We start from the raw sequence: 15,675 nt of genomic DNA on the forward strand, positions 1-15,675 counted from the left end.
GGCTATGGTCATAGTGGTTTGAGGCTGGGAGTCACAGCCAATGTAAGGACAGAAACGGTGCTACATCTTGGAAACGCCAAGGGGTACTAAACACTTTGTCAGCTCCTAGACATCAGGAGCCAGAAGGCCTCAACTCTCCAACATTCCCCTTTATTTTAACAAGAAAACTGAGGCCTTGGGAGGTCAAGCCAGAAGATCCAGGCCATACAAGCCAATAGCTGAGGGATACAGAGGCATGGCCAGGGTCGAGCCTCCCTGTGTGGAGCTCCTTGAGCCTTGTGCAGCACCTCTGAACCCCCAAGAAGAGACAAGTTTGACAGAGGAAGTAGCCAGAGTAAAGAAGGACAAGAAGGATTAAAAAAAAAAAAAAAAAAAAACCGCCTGGAAATCCATGAAAGTTTGCTGAATAATAATAGATATCATTCAGTGAACAGTATTTAATCCTGATAGAACTTTGGGAGGAACCGGCAAACCACTGAGCCTTTCTTATTAGAATGGAATTACTGATGAAAGAATTTAATTGAGGCCAATGCCCTTCCCCATAAGAGCCCAGAACAGCCATGAAAATCAAATGTAGCTCTTCTGAGATGCAACACTGCTTGTGCTCCCCAAGCCCCCCTCCCCCAAAAAGAACCCAAAATCTCAAGATGACCCCAAGGGCAGAGTAAATGTGTTGCGGGTGAAGGATACATTCATTATGTTTCTGAGGCGGATAACTGTTTGCCTTTGGGAGGTGGGCTTCCTTGAAATGGTCAACCACTAGAAGGAAGCTCGAGGCCTGGTACAGACCTCACGTAAGAGCTCCTGTTGTTGAGGACCATGGGTCTAGAGCCCCCTCCCCGAGGGCCCAATGAGATAAGGTGGCACATACATCAGTTCTCTGCCAGGGTCTTCACGATTCAAGAAGGATGTAGGCAGAGCACGCTCTCTATGAGTTGTTGGACTCCAAGATGAGAAATTGTGCTGACCAACCTGAAAGTGGGTGACTCAGGTTAGGAGAGGAAGGAGGTGCTGCTGTCAGAGGAAGCTCATGGCAGCACTGCTCTCTGTGGCAGGGAAGCTGAAGGTCAGAGTCGACTGTGCGGTAAGTGGAGGAAGAAAGCCAGCTAGAAGTGAGCACAGTAACACAAACGGACCTTACAGGCATAGTGCCTTGGGGGGAGGGGAGTGGGGGGAAGAAGGGAGAAGAAGAATGCAAAATATGACACGGAACCATTTATGTAAAATAAACACACATCACAGGAAATTAGTATAAAAAAAAAAAAGATGCAGAGTAAATCCACAATTGCCTACAGGGGAAGGAGAATGGGAGGGGTGTGGGGGCGGGGGGTGGGGAAGGGAATGAGTAACTAACACAAGAGCAGGGCCTTACACAGGCCAAAAAGGACAGTGTGCTTCTGCACTTGAGGTCCAAAGTCATAGGAGTGGGGGTGGCATCCAAGACTGAAGTCTTTCCCTGTAGATTCAAGAAAAAGCCCCAAAACACTAGTGCTCTAGCTTCGGCTCCTACTCTCTGAAGTCACCCTAAACCCTCAGGAAAGAAATCTGCATGTGCCCGACGTGATCTTATGAAGGGTAATGGGCCAGTAGGTCAGGAAAAGAGGGGCTTCTTCTACTCACTTGCCTCTTGGATGCCATGGCCTATCTAGGGAACTTTGGTTCTGAATTCTAGGTGATTTTGGGGGTACAGAAAGGTGCCCCACAAAGAGACAGCAGCAGTAGAAAGAAGTGCTACCATCCATAAGAAAGGAGGCATGCCCAAGACACTGATGGAACATTTTGATTATCTCTGAAGCAAGTGTTGTGCTCCGAGAAGAGAGTGACCCCCAGCAAACTCTAGGGTACATATTATTGTCAATTTGCAGATAAGTAAACTAAAGCTAAGAAAGGTTAGGCAGTTTGCCCAAGATCATCCAGCTAACAAGTGTCAGAAGCAGGGTTTAATTTTTTTTAAGATTTATTTATTTATTTGAAGGGGTGGGGGGAGAGGGACAGAAGGAAAGGAAGAGAGAGGATCTTAAGCAGACTCCCTGCTGAGTGCAGAGCCCTCGTCGGGCTCGGTCTCACAACCCTGAGATCTCATGACCTGAGCTAAAATCAAGAGTTGGTGTCTTAAGCAACTAAGCCACCCAGGTGCCCAGCAAAGACAGGATTTAAATCTAGGTGTGTGTGATGCCAAAACCTTATTCAGATCTTGGCCTCCATGTTACAGTGCCCCCAGTGTAAGTCTTGGTGCCACACACACACACACACACACACACACACACAGAGGCATGTTACCAAAGTTCCATGTCATGAAACAAAGTCACACTCTGGTTGCTTCCGTGGGCACGATGGAAAGGTATTTCTCAGGGGCAGACCAGGGCAGATGGGATGAGTGCAGAGTTCCTTGGCCAAAACCAATGAGAATGGCAAGGAGGAGACAGAGGTAGGTGGTGGAGCAGAGGGCAGAAAATGGGGAGGGTTTCCCAGTGTGGAACATGGCTTCAGAAATAACCACTGAAGTCAGATCAGAGAAATGCTTTGCACCAGACATGGAATTATGTGCAATTCCATGGGGGCAAGAGAAAAGATTTAAAAAAAAAAAAGAGTGTCATCTGAGTAGTCCTCATGCACGCACTCTTACCTGAAGCACCTCTCATGGCAGATGATGATGGCAGAAGTCAGAGAATTTCAGGGTCTGCAGGGATATTTAGAAGTCACGTCAGCTGACTCCTTGGTGGGTGGTGAAGAGGACAGGGACCCGCACCAGGCCACACAAGGACAAGAAACCAGGCCTCTGGCCCCCAGGCTGGTGTTCGCCACCTGTTCCACATCACCATCCTCCAGTCAGCTTGGGGGCACAGCCCCCTGGGGCCCCCCACAGACCCTGCTCCTTCTTCTCTGCTCCTTTTCTCTCCAGCAGTTGCACTCTTTCCAGGAGACAATGCCTCTCGGGAGAAGGGTGAGAGGCAGTAAGGCCAAGACATGCCTTTCAGGATTGGAGGGCAAGAGCTCAGGGGTGAAATTCTGGACAGATGAGCAGTTTGGCCATAGCTGACTTCCCTCCACGCACCTTATTTTCCAGCCTCTTCTTTAGGCATCCCTCCCTGACCCTTCTGAGCAGGCCCACTCTTTCTTTTTAAACACAGGGTAGGGGGGCATGACCTTAATTCTTCAAATCCTGTTCTGTTTATTTTTCCGAGTCAGACCCAGGCCCTGACGCAAACACAGCAGGGCCTCCCTCGGCAGGGGCATCAGAGCCTGTCACAACAGATTTTCTTTCTTTCCACCAAAGCGAGAGACACTCCCAGAACACAAAGGACACTGAGGATCCTGTCTCCTTGGGGGATTTAATTATTGCCATTAGTTGCTCTCCTCTTCAGTAATGGCATCTTTGCCTCACTGCTTCTGGAGAAGAGGGTCACAGGATTTCAGCTCTTACCCAGGCAAGGCGGGAGACAGTCCCCCCTAGGCACAGTGGGAGGTATGAGGAGAGGCCACCTACACAGTGTCAGAGGCTCCGGGCCCCCAAACACAGCCACCATTCACTAGCTGACCTCTGAAGCCTACCATCAGAGTTTTATTTATTTAGCTTTGGGGTTTATGGGACAGTCAAAATTCAAATATTCCTGGAGGAGACGAGAACTATGACCAGCCATTTGCCACTTAGTAGAATTTTTTGCAGATCACATTCCAGAAGCATTTTTTAGAGTGAGAACAAAAACCAGATGGCCTAGGAAGGGAAGACAGTAGAGGGAGAGAAAGGTTCACGAATTAGAGGGAAGGGGAGGGCCCAGCAGGAGGCTGGGGCTGGGAAGGCAGACAGCCTGCCTCAACAGTTGGCCTAGAACAGGGAAGCTCCTTGAGGCCCCAGCAAGAGCAGCAGCCCAGGGGTCACTTGGATCCTGTTAGACTTACTGAATCGAAAACTCTGGGGGTGGGGCCCAGAGTCTCTATTTTAATAAGCACACTGGTGGCACTGATGGCATCGTCAAGTTAAAGAGCCATTGGCTTGCAGTGTCTGTCCTACGTGGCAAGATGTCCTTGTATCTCACTGCTGGTCGAGCTCCCCTCTCTGATTTGCCTTCTCCCGTGCCCTGCAGTGAGCTACGAGAAACCACCACTGTGCATGGCTAGGGGAGAGCTTGGGACACTGTACAGCTCCAGAGCCATGGGACACAGGATGGTGACAGAGAGCAGGGTGGTCTTTGGCCCAAAGGGCAAAGGGCTTGGGTCAAACAGGGTGAAGGGGAGTGATCAGCTGAAGGAGGTTCCCTAGGGCAGCCACATAGGCATCCAAGAAACGCAAGCAGAGGTTGTGTTGAGTGAAGAGGCAGAAATATAGACAGAAGCCTGCTGAAGAGGGCTCATGCCCAGAGTGAGGCCCCGTAGTGTGTGGGTTCTGAGCCATGAGGTACCGCTGGGTAGCTGAGCTTACATTTTCCCTTTCTTCAGCATCTCCTCTCTTTGGGTCAATATGCTCAAGATGCAGCTCTTAGGCCAGCAGATCTCTTGGTTCTCTCCTACCACCCTCCAACTGCTACCCCCATCCCCTACCCAGGCAGCCCCCGTGGCAGAGGCAAGGACAGGGAGCCCCAAGGAGTCAGACAGAGAAGTCTGAAGCAATCCTCTGCAAGCCAGACCTGCCTATGAAGTCCCCTTCTTTGCTCTATTTTTCTCCATAGCACTTGTGAGCACCTGAAACACTATGCTTTTTGGCTGTGGAAGTCACTAGAATGTGATCCCCCTGAGAATTTTTTTTTTAAACTGAATTATTTACTGCTCAACCTTGGACAACACTGGGCACACAGTAGTCATTCAATAAATATTTGTTGGAAAAAACAGATGAATCTTAAACGTGTACAAATCTTAAAGTTTACTCCATGATCTATCAATATTTATTTTTAATATAAAAATGATTACTCAGATACTTGAATAAAAATCATGTCTTCTACAAAAGCCGGGGTCTCAGATGTCTATATGCCCTGCAGCTCCAGGCTTGATCCCAGAAGGAAGCTTCATTTATGATCAGACAGCAAGGATGAGAGCAGATGAGGCTGTGAGGGTCAGGGCCTCTGTGTGAAGGGTTTACAAAGATGTATTATGTCTCCATGCCTCAGCCAGATCAGTGTTTCTGGGAGGTACAAGTACAGGAAGGTTATAACCAAGTGACAAGACAACATACACAAACTCTATCCAGTGCCTGGCACCCAGTGGTCACCCAAGAGAGTTATATTTATATATATATATATACACCCAGTTATATTTCAGGCCTTGTGGCTGAAGATCAATTTTTTAAGCCCCTAAAAAACATGGGGCATTGAAAGATTTCCCTGATGTCTTTTCCCCTGAATTTCAGGGTTAGAGCTTACAAAGGACTAAGAACATCTAGCACCTATAGCCTAATTTGACAAATGGAGAAACTAAGGCCCAGAGAGGGGAAGGGGCTTCCTGAGGGCACACATATGTGAAGAGCATTGTCAGAACTAGAACCTTGTTCTCTTGACCCTCGGTTCAACATTCTTTCCATTTTGTAGATTTGTCTCTATCTCTTAAGAGTAGAAAGGAGAAAAAAGTTCAGATTAATTCATCGTTTAAATTCTGTACTAAGAGGGGCGCCTGGGTGGCACAGCGGTTAAGCGTCTGCCTTCGGATCAGGGCGTGATCCCGGCGTTATGGGATTGAGCCCCACATCAGGCTCTTCCGCTATGAGCCTGCTTCTTCCTCTCCCACTCCCCCTGCTTGGGTTCCCTCTCTCGCTGGCTGTCTCTATCTCTGTCGAATAAATAAATAAAATCTTAAAAAAAAAAATTCTGTACTAAGAGAAAGATATCAATTTGTCTATAAGGATATTTATTGAGATTTTACTTTATACTCAATACTGCCTTAACTACGGCAGGGTAGAAAGCAAGCACAAAACTGTCCCTATCTATTGCATGGTGTTGATGACAATAGTAAGTTTCAATTTTTGAATACACATTATATAAAAACATTGGGCACATTACATGTATTATCACAAATAATTCTCACAACAGCCTTATAAAATAAATTTCTATGTTAGGCCTCTTTGGGTTGCTTATGACAGAAACCCAAATCAAACAAGCTTAAGAAAAAAAGGAAATTATTTGCACACAGAAATGAAAATACCAGCAGTTGTCTAGCTCTGGCTAGACTGGATCCATGTGCTCAAACAATGTTGTCAGAATCTCTCGTTCCTTCCATCTCCTCTGTGTTAGCTTTACTTTCTAGTACATTCTTTTCCTAGTAATGAAAAAGATGACCTCAGTAGCCCTGGCTCCTTGAGCCTTACAGTTTATAATTTCAGATGGAGAGCCCCCTGAGTCAACATCCACATCAGCCGTTTTCTAGACCTTGACTGATCTTCTTTGGATCATGTGAGCACATCTGCACCAATCATTATGTCCAGGAAAAAGAGATATTTTGATTGGCCACTCCACATCTTGATAGAGTGCGGGAGGAGAGTTTCTTTTACCAGTGGAATGAAAGAGAGGCAATTCATAATCCCATTCTGCATAGGATGAAACTGAGACTCAAAGAAATCAAGTAATTGCCCAAGGCCATGGAGACTATTAGAGGCAGAGCTGGATAAAAACTCAACATCTTGCCTCCAAAGCCTCTGTTTTTTTATTTTTCCTGAGTTTTTGTGGGGGATTTTTTTGGGGGTCGGGTGAGGGGGCGTATAATTCATGTAAGTTAACATTCACCATTTTAAAAGCATAGAATTCAGTGAAAATCCTGCTTTAATCATCAGGTCAGGTGTTCTCAATTTTGGTGTGATCGCTGCTCAGTTGTGAAGTACGTGGTAAGCAATTTGTTGCTATTAATGGTTGAATTACCAGAGTTATTGAATGATCTACTTTTAAAAATAGAAATCAGAATTAATTAAAGATTATCCCTCTAGGGGCGCCTGGCTGGCTCAGTTGGTAGAGCATGTGACTCTTGATCTTGGGGTGGTGAGTTCAAGCCCCATGTTGGGGGTAGAGCTTACTTAAAAAAAAAAAAAAAATGATCCCTCTAATAATGTCATCCTCGTTTTTTTTCCCTGATATATATTTTTAGGTATAGCCAGCCAAACTCCTGCTTAAGAGAGTATTGTCACCCATTTTGAGTGTTTCCTAGAAGAAAATGCCACAGCATGGAGCACTGCTCCAACTTGCCATAAACAAAGTTTTCCCCATTGTAAGACAGAATGAGTAGGACTCCAAGAAAGATAGAGTATTCTAGGAACACTAATAGAAATGACAAATCTGTTCAGCAACACTGCAGATTATAAGATTAAAATTAAAGCAATACCATTTCTAGATTCCCGTGACGAAGGCTAGAAAAAAAATACAATAAAAAAAAGACATCTCATTCCCTAAAGACTCCAAAACATTAAGTATTTTGAAATTAACCTGAAAGGACATGCAAAATCTATTCAAAGAAAATTACAAGCCTCTGATAAGGAAAAAAAAATTACTTGAGTAAATGGAGCTTCTGGCTGGGAAGATTCTACATGATAAATGGTACAAAAGCTCATGCAATCTTGGGCCACATTAATAGTCTGCTTTAGAAGAAGGGCGATGATAATCCTGTTCTCCCCTGAGCTGCTCAGACCACACTCTGAGGAAAACCCAGACAAACCAAATATGTCAGGGTTGGAGAGGGGTAGGGAGGCTGGTAACAGGTCTGGAAACCATGCCATACAAGGAACAGACAGGTTAATCTGGATGTTAGAGAACTGGGAGCATTTCCACTGAGTAAGAGAAGATTTAGGGGTGGGGTCGGAAGGTTGTGGCACAGAAGTATTAGACTAGCCCTGTGGGACAACAGTGAGCGAAAATTATAGGAAGAAAGAGTAGGCTCAAAGTAGCAGCTTTCTGAAAGTCAAAACTGTCACTGATCTAAATTAAATAACTTTGTGAAACAGGCAGAGAAGGGATTTTATCATCCCTAACAAAGAGATGAGGCAAAGGTCCAGCAAGCAAAAAGGATTTGTCTGTAACTCAGGAGAGGCGTAAGAGACTGTGGATTCCCAGTGCAGTGCTCGCTGCCCCAGCACTGAGCTTAAAAAGATGCGGAAAGCAGGTGCGAACAGCCAGCAGTAAGGAAGTCACAGGAAAGCTACCCATGTCAGAGCATGACGAACAACTCAGAACATCCTGTGGAGAGAAGGCTCAGGCAACAAGCAATGATTTCCTTAGGGAAAGTAATGACTTCTGACAAGAAACAGGATCAGGAGAGCAGGAACTTCTGACAGGAGACCAGGCATTTTTGACAGGAGAGCAATGGTTTATGACAGGAAAACAGGGATTTTCTGACAGAAAATGTTGATTTCTGACAGGATGTTAGTGGACTTCTGACAAGAGAACAAGGATTTCTGAAGAGAGCAGTGATTTCTCTTAAGACAGTGATTTTTAAAAGAAGAGTGGTCATTTCTGACACAACAGTGGTTTCTGACAGGAAAACAGTGATTGCTGATAGCAGAGCATGGATTTCTGACAGAACATTAGTGCCCATTACACAGGAGAGTGGTGATTTCTGACAGGAGGTCTTTGACAGGAATGAAGGTGTTGATTAGGAAGGACAAAAAGCAGCAGCACAGAGCAGAGGGGAAACATGGGGGAGGAACTGAATTCCCTCCAGAAAGAGTTGTTGGTCCTGGGTCTAGAGGGAGGTTTCATCAGTAATAACAAGATGGATCAGGGAAGGCTCAGACTGGGCAAGATCTTGGGTCCAATATTTCATTTAACATAGGGGGATTGAGTGGGTTGGAAGGAAAGTATCTAGGAGATTTATATCAGAGAGGTGAGCATAAATGACTTCGAAACACATTCCCACCCAGACACTTGGAGGAAGTAGAAGAGAAGGGGATCTGGTCCTTTTCCAGTCCCCCAAACCCAGAAAAAACAAAGACTTGATTTTGATTCAGGAGAGTCTAATGAAAACTTCTGCCCTCTTAATTAACTATATATTCTTGACCAGGGGAGCAGGTTAGGAGAGAAGTGGTCTCTCTAAAGCTGTAGCCCTAAAGTTATCCAGGGACCAGACCCCAGCAAGCTTGGAGAGAAGTCAGCATTGTGGTAGAGAGGAACGTGAATTAAAAGAGGATGTATCAATAAAGAGCCTCTGATAGAAACGGTAGGCAGGCAAAATCCTGCTCAGAAGGAAAAGTGATTTCCTTTGTCCCACAGTCACCACCCATGCCCCTGAGAGCTGCCAGGCTAGACCCAGAAACCCAGCCAGGGTCACTTTGCAGGATCCTTTTTCTGCAAGTGGTTACGTTTACTGTGAGCAAAAGCCCAGCAGTGCACAACCAAAGCAGGATATGTCTCAGAGGGAAGGAACGCTTTTTCTCTCAGACTGAGCTCTCATTGACCCCAGCTCCAGGCACCACGTCTACCACGTGACTGGATTCCTGTGGGCACGGAGTGCTAGGAGAATTCTAATTGTGCAGATCCCCAGAACAGCTGCAGCATCTCGAGCCAGGAGCTCCAGGCTTGTACTTCCGACCGGATGCCGGGGCTCAGCACAGCTCTTCACGCTCAGCCCTGCAGGCCTGTGGCAAAGCCGAACACACAAGGCCTCCTGCAGGGAACATCCCCTCCCCCCACAGACCCACCTTTAACTCTCTCTGGGGGTCCCCACCACTTTCTTCCTACAGACCCAAGAGTCATGGTCTTTTCTTTCCAGCTGCCACCACCTCTCCTCCCTCTGGGGTTCCTTCCAACCCTGCGCTGGATTCAGATGAGGACCGAGAATTCCCCAGTTTCCCCCCACCTCCACCCCACTCTTGATGCCCCTGACTGGCCCTCAAGCCATTTTATTGCTGTGAATATCATAATAAAATTACAGATGAGAAGCGAATCAGAGACTTTTTTTTTTAAGGAGACTCCATGCCCAGCATGGAGCCCAAGCCGGGGCTTGAACTCATGACCCTGAGATCAAGACCTGAGCTGAGATCCAGAGTGAGACTCTTTACCAACTGAGCCACCCAGGCACCCCAAATTGGAGACTTTTTAATTTCCAAAAAAAAAAGTGCACTTCTGAAGAGAGTGGTGATTTTTCCCAGGAGATGCTACGCGGCTGGTCCTATCTCACTTTGAGAACTGCTGTTAACAGACCTTCCCAGGCAAACCCCTTTCCTGCATTTCCGTCTCAGGGGGCAGGTGAAATCTCTCCTCGGCAGTGTTCCGAGCCTCTAGGTCAGTCCTTTTCTGTAAAGACTCACCACATCTTCCTAGCTAGGTGACTCTGGACAAGTTGCTTAAGCTCCCCAAGTCTTGGTTACCTCATCTATAAAATGGGGACAAAAGTGCTTACTTCACATAATTGTTGAGTGATTCACTGAGATTATACATGTATATATTTATATATTATATCTATCTTTATACATATCTATCTATAAAGTATCTGGAACCCCGTAGGCTGTCTATTTGCCCTGACTTCTCACGGGGTTGGGGTGGGGTGGCGGGGTTGGGAGCCGTGCCCTTGAGAGCAGGGCTGCAGCAGGAAAGGCTGCTCACTTTGCCCCGTCGGAAGGCTCCGGGCTGAGCAGCTGGGTGGAGACTGACATACCATGGGCACTTCACTCCAGGTCAGGTGCCCTGGGTGGGGCTTTTCTGCACCAAGGCTATGTCCCTCCGGCACAAAGGCAGCATCAGGTCACCATAAGGGCAAGCCGCAGCTGCTGGGTGTCTGTGCCAGCACCCGGCCCACTCTGCTGGGGAAAGAGNNNATGGCACTTCAAAGAGGAGCACTTCCATGAACCTGGAAGGCCAGGTTCTCCTCTCCTGCTCGTCATCGGAGGCCTTGGTGAGGGAGAGAGCGGCTGCCGTGGCTAGCAGTTCCCCTTTTCTCATCAGAGGGGTCTCCCGGAGTGGGGGCTAGCCTGCCTGGCCTGCACTTGAGCTCTGGCAACCACTCCTCCTCCCAGAGGGACTCCCATTGGGGTGATTTGCAGGGTCTCAAACTCAGAACCTCTGCCTTTATATCCTAGGGCTACAAAAGAAGCTCTTTTTTAATACCATGACTAAAGAGCCAAGCAGGGATTTTTTTCTTCTCTTTTCCCCAGTCATAAAGGACTAAAGATGGAGTTCAAGGCCCCAGCCATCCTGAAACGCTGTAGTCTCAGCATGTAGCTCGCAAGGGAAGAGGCTTTCTGTGCAGGCCTGCCTTGATCATTACCTCTCTGTCTTCATTTTTGTCTCACATAGTTTGTAAGACAAGAGACAAGACAAAAAGGTGGGTTTTTTGTTTGTTTTTGAGAGAGAGAGAGAGAGAGAGAGAGAGAGAGAGAGTGCAAGTAGGGAGGGGCAGAGGAAGAGGGAATCCCAAGCAGGCTCCATGCCCAGCATGGGGCTCCAACCCACCACCCTGAGATCATGACCTGAGCTGAAATCAAGAGTCAGCCACCCAGTCACCCCCAAGACAAAAAGGTTTTAATTCACAGTCTTGTCTCCCAGGGTTAATCTGTGTGTTTCCCTTTCACTCTGCTCTCTCACTGGTCCCCAAGGGCACCCCTGTCCACAGTTACCAGAAATACACACTCACAGAAACTGCAGGCCCAGGGCTTAGACACAAAGCCTGAGAGTGTGCTTACAGAACCAGATTTTCCACTCCCAAAGACCAGACAAAACTGGGCTTGGGGAAGCAAGAAAAGGCAGCTGGGCCCAGACTGGAGGAGTGAAGGCACCTGAGTCTTTGACGTGGGGGAGTGGTGGAGGAAGAAGGCAGCAGATGAGAGGGCACTCAACATGGGGCTCGGCATGGGCCCCTGCCCACCATCAGTCCTGGGAGCTTTTAAGGTCTGGAACAGCAAATGGTGGCCTTGGGAGCCAGGAGTAGGGATGAGGCCAACATGGAAAACCTTGCCCCTGAACAGAACCAGGTGGAAATTTCTCTGTAAGTAGGAGCAGTGATGGATCATACACTGCTAAGGGGTTTGACTATGGTGGGAATGCGCTCCACAAATGAAGGAATTTTAACGGAAGAACTGCTTAGAAAAAGTTGGAGCCATTTGAGCAAAAATCCTCAATTTATCAGCACAAAACTAACTGCATTTCTCAGGTAACTGGAATATTTTTGTACTATTTTTAGGAAGTAGAGGTTATAATAAAGAATTGAAAACAAATCAAGGATTTTTTTAAACAACAAAACAGCTTCCAAGAACTCCCCTGGCCAGTACAATCCATCCCAATTTACATTTTGACAATAGGAACAATTAATGTTCAGAAGAATGACCCTTGAATCACTAGGTCATCAAAAGAAAGTTTCAGTTCACTCAGCTGCCAGAATCCCTATTTCCTTTGCATTTTAGGGAAGTAGAGCATGACTGTATTTCTAAATTAACCACAATCCCCTTGAAATTGATTTTTCAAGAATTCTAACATCCTTTGGATAAAGGCAACACTGTAAATAAACTGAATGTATTACACATTCAGGAATGAGTTCTTCTTTTGAGAAGAACCTCATGTGGTTGCATCCTGTAGACATTTCAGTGGAATGGTTTGTACTAGGGGTCCTCAATTTGGGGACCGGGGAACATTCCACCCCCTTCCCCAGGGACTATTTGGCAATGTGTGGAGACATTTTTGGTCGTCACAACTAGGGGGTGGGAAGGGAGATGCTATTAGCCTCCAGTAGGCGGATACCGGGAACGTTGCTCAACATCCTACAATGCACAAACAGCTCTCCCCAACAAAGAGTTATTGGACCCAAAATGTCAGTCATGCTGAGGCTGAAGAATCATGGCTCATGATGGTGCAAAAGGATGTGAGGACCTGGGGTAGCTTCCCCAAGGCTACTCACAGGCCTCAGGGCTGGGCTCAGAGGCCTGTCTGGTCAGCCACTGCTTGGGGCTGGTCTCACCTTAACCAAGCTCTCAGGACGGTTATATGATCTATAGCTAGGACATTCACCTGCAATAAAAATAAAAAATTGGTAGTCTGGCTGCTCTCTGCAGGCAGCAACCATACTCAGCTGAGCCTGCAGTGAAACGTAGGCTGCTCCACCAGGAGGGGAGACTGAGTCTGCAGTCAGTGCATGTCTTCCTTGGGCAGGACTAGGACGGCGCTGGATGGAGCTCCTGCTTCCGGCTGCCCCTGGCAACCAAGTCTTCTAGTGACCAACACCCTGCTTCTTTGGTTAATGTCATTGGTAAAGTCTGACTTTGACCGGAGGCCAGAGTCTACTTAAGATGATTGCATTACTTGGCTCTGATCCATTCATTATGTTTACACTGTATAGCTTAATGTGGGAATTCCCTGATTGGAGAGCAGAGGAAATCATTTTGAGAAGCCAGCTAATCCCTGAGAGCCTGGAGGTTCAATAATCAACATAGTTTGCTCTAATTTAGTATCAGTATTTGTCAAAAGTATTACTATGAGATAGCAATTAATAAAATAGAAACAATTTGAAAAGTCACAATTCGTAATAGCTTTTTGCCAACATGTATTTTCTCAATCAACAAATAATAAAAATATAAATATTATCATGTGGGAGGAGGTATGGGAAATATTTTGATGATAAAAAGGAGGACCTACACTGGAAAAAGTTGGGAACCACTGGTTTGACTTTCAGAAAGTTAATTTTCCATCATTTTTAGCTCTCGTGCAGGGAGGCATAGCACCCCAAGGTTGCCTTACACGCCCTCCCCTCCCCCCGCCATGGAATCGGCTTCGTCTGTTCCTAGGGACACACTATGGGGAAGAGTCTTAACCTCTTGCCTTTGCATGCTTTGCAATTTCTAAAACGTTTTCACATCCATTATCTTATTGGCTCTTCCAACCACCAGTGAGGAAGGTAGAAGAGGGGCACTTCTACTTTATGAATGAGGGCAAGGTGTGGATCTATTGCTTGCAGGCCTGGGTCCTGGACCCCATCTTCTGACTTGGGACTCAGAGCTCTATCCACTCCTCCTGCATTAGTCACAGAAACTCTGGAGGGATCTGACCCATCAAATACCGAACTCCAATCCATAGTAACTGGTGGATGAAGAATTACCAGAAGTATTTAAGAGCTTTGATGAACTAATCATTTCATATACTCGTGCATCCCATTTGTGAGAATTTCACAAAGGTAAAAAACAAAATACAATAAACAAACAAAAAACAGAAAATAATGAACACAGTCCACATGTTAAGTTGCCATGGAAACCAGGCTTACCTTAAGGTTCAAATTTGGTACAATTTTCTGAAATTCCCCTGGAGGGTTTCTGGTGATCTTAGAATTCTCTGAACCTCACTCTCTAAATCTGAAAAGTAAAAAAAATGCTGAGTGAATCAGATATTTCTGCACTGTTTTATCTTTGACATTCTGTTAGCCTAAATCTATGAGTTGTACCAACATCATCAAAGGAAGAACTCTCTAGAATAAATGAAAGACATTCATCTATTCGTTCAGCCATTCAGTCATTCAACAAACATTGATCAAATGTTAAGGCACTGTACTAGGCTCTGAGTACAAGACTTCAAAACAGAAAAAGTCCATTGAGCACAAACTCACGCAACTAACCTCTATAAGGAAATCAAGAACAACTACAAGAAAGTCATTATGATTGGCTTACAATTGATGCTTTAAACCACTTGACGAAAAGTAAGGGCTCTTTTATTGGAATGTAAAGTATGCAGCCTAAGAAAATTTCCTGCAAGTGACTCAGAAATTCTCTGAATTCTAAACAAGCTGTCCAATGGTTATAGTGTTCAGAGAAAACTAGTCATGGAACAGTTTACCTTCAGTTCTTTGTGATGAAAATATAAAATCTGCAACATAAAAATTTCAAAAGAGTTTCCAATGCAACAATCTCAAGGGCAAGGAAAAAATATTCGTTAGATTGAATCTCGAGTCTGGTATTGAATGCTGTCCACGAAGGGACTTCCTTGTCTCAAAAAATAATGTGTTCCATACAATTCCATTATACAGTATCTTTTCATTGGATCAAAAAGTAGCTACGTTTTACTTGTTAGGGGGAGATGAGACTGATCTGGCAAATGGAAACCAAGGCGGTATTTCTAGAAGGATATTTTCACTGTTACATGGAAGATGACAAAATTAGGCAGGAAATTACAAAAGTCTCTGATACAAAGGAGGAAATTGCTGTGTGGTGTACAGGTAGAGAGGGTACACTGAGGAGGTGCCCCACACAGATCATGGGGGGGGGGGCAGCAGTTCCTTTGTTTCGTTTCTGAGCATCACTCCGGACACCAATACCAGGTGCCATATGCCCTGAGCACGGGCACCGAGATGGGTAAGACGCTGCCCCTACTTTCGAGATGCTTATTGTCCTTTCAGGGGAGACTCAGTCAGATAACTAGAGAGTTCCAGCCCAGTGCGATCAGGACCTAAGCAGGCTGGTATTGGGATTGTGTAAGCACACAGCAGGGCTCTCACGCTCAGGCTAGGGGTCTGGGGGGTAGCCTAGATAAGAGCCTCTCTGAAGCGCTCTCTAGGACTGACATTTTACATGTGACCGTGAAGAGAAACATAAGTCCAGAATAGCCAAGTGTAATGAGAAATCCTTAAGAGGAAAAAAACAGTACATGAAAATACTGTCAGATCCTCTGCTGTCTTGATTCGATTGCACTTGGACAGAGGAGACAGGCAAATGGGGAGGCTCTGGGGTCAGCAACACCTTCTTGGCAGGTTTGCTCAGGTTCTCGGGGAATCTCCAGGGATGTCTACTCTGCCCATTAG

At 46.0% G+C, this 15,675-nt stretch overlaps 1 long non-coding RNA gene across 1 annotated transcript; it reads right to left on the bottom strand.

Annotated features, from left to right (window-relative positions):
- Positions 1–4,843: 4,843 nt before the first annotated feature.
- On the bottom strand, positions 4,844–14,234 carry LOC121100488. Its single transcript, XR_005832262.1, has 2 exons — positions 14,149–14,234; positions 4,844–5,116 (listed from the first exon to the last, which is right to left on the bottom strand). It is a non-coding gene; the product is annotated as an uncharacterized LOC121100488 (long non-coding RNA).
- Between the last annotated feature and the right edge of the window lie 1,441 nt (positions 14,235–15,675).

Source organism: Ursus maritimus, unplaced genomic scaffold, assembly GCF_017311325.1.
Source record: "Ursus maritimus isolate PB19 unplaced genomic scaffold, ASM1731132v1 scaffold_4, whole genome shotgun sequence".
Lineage (NCBI taxonomy): Eukaryota > Metazoa > Chordata > Mammalia > Carnivora > Ursidae > Ursus > Ursus maritimus.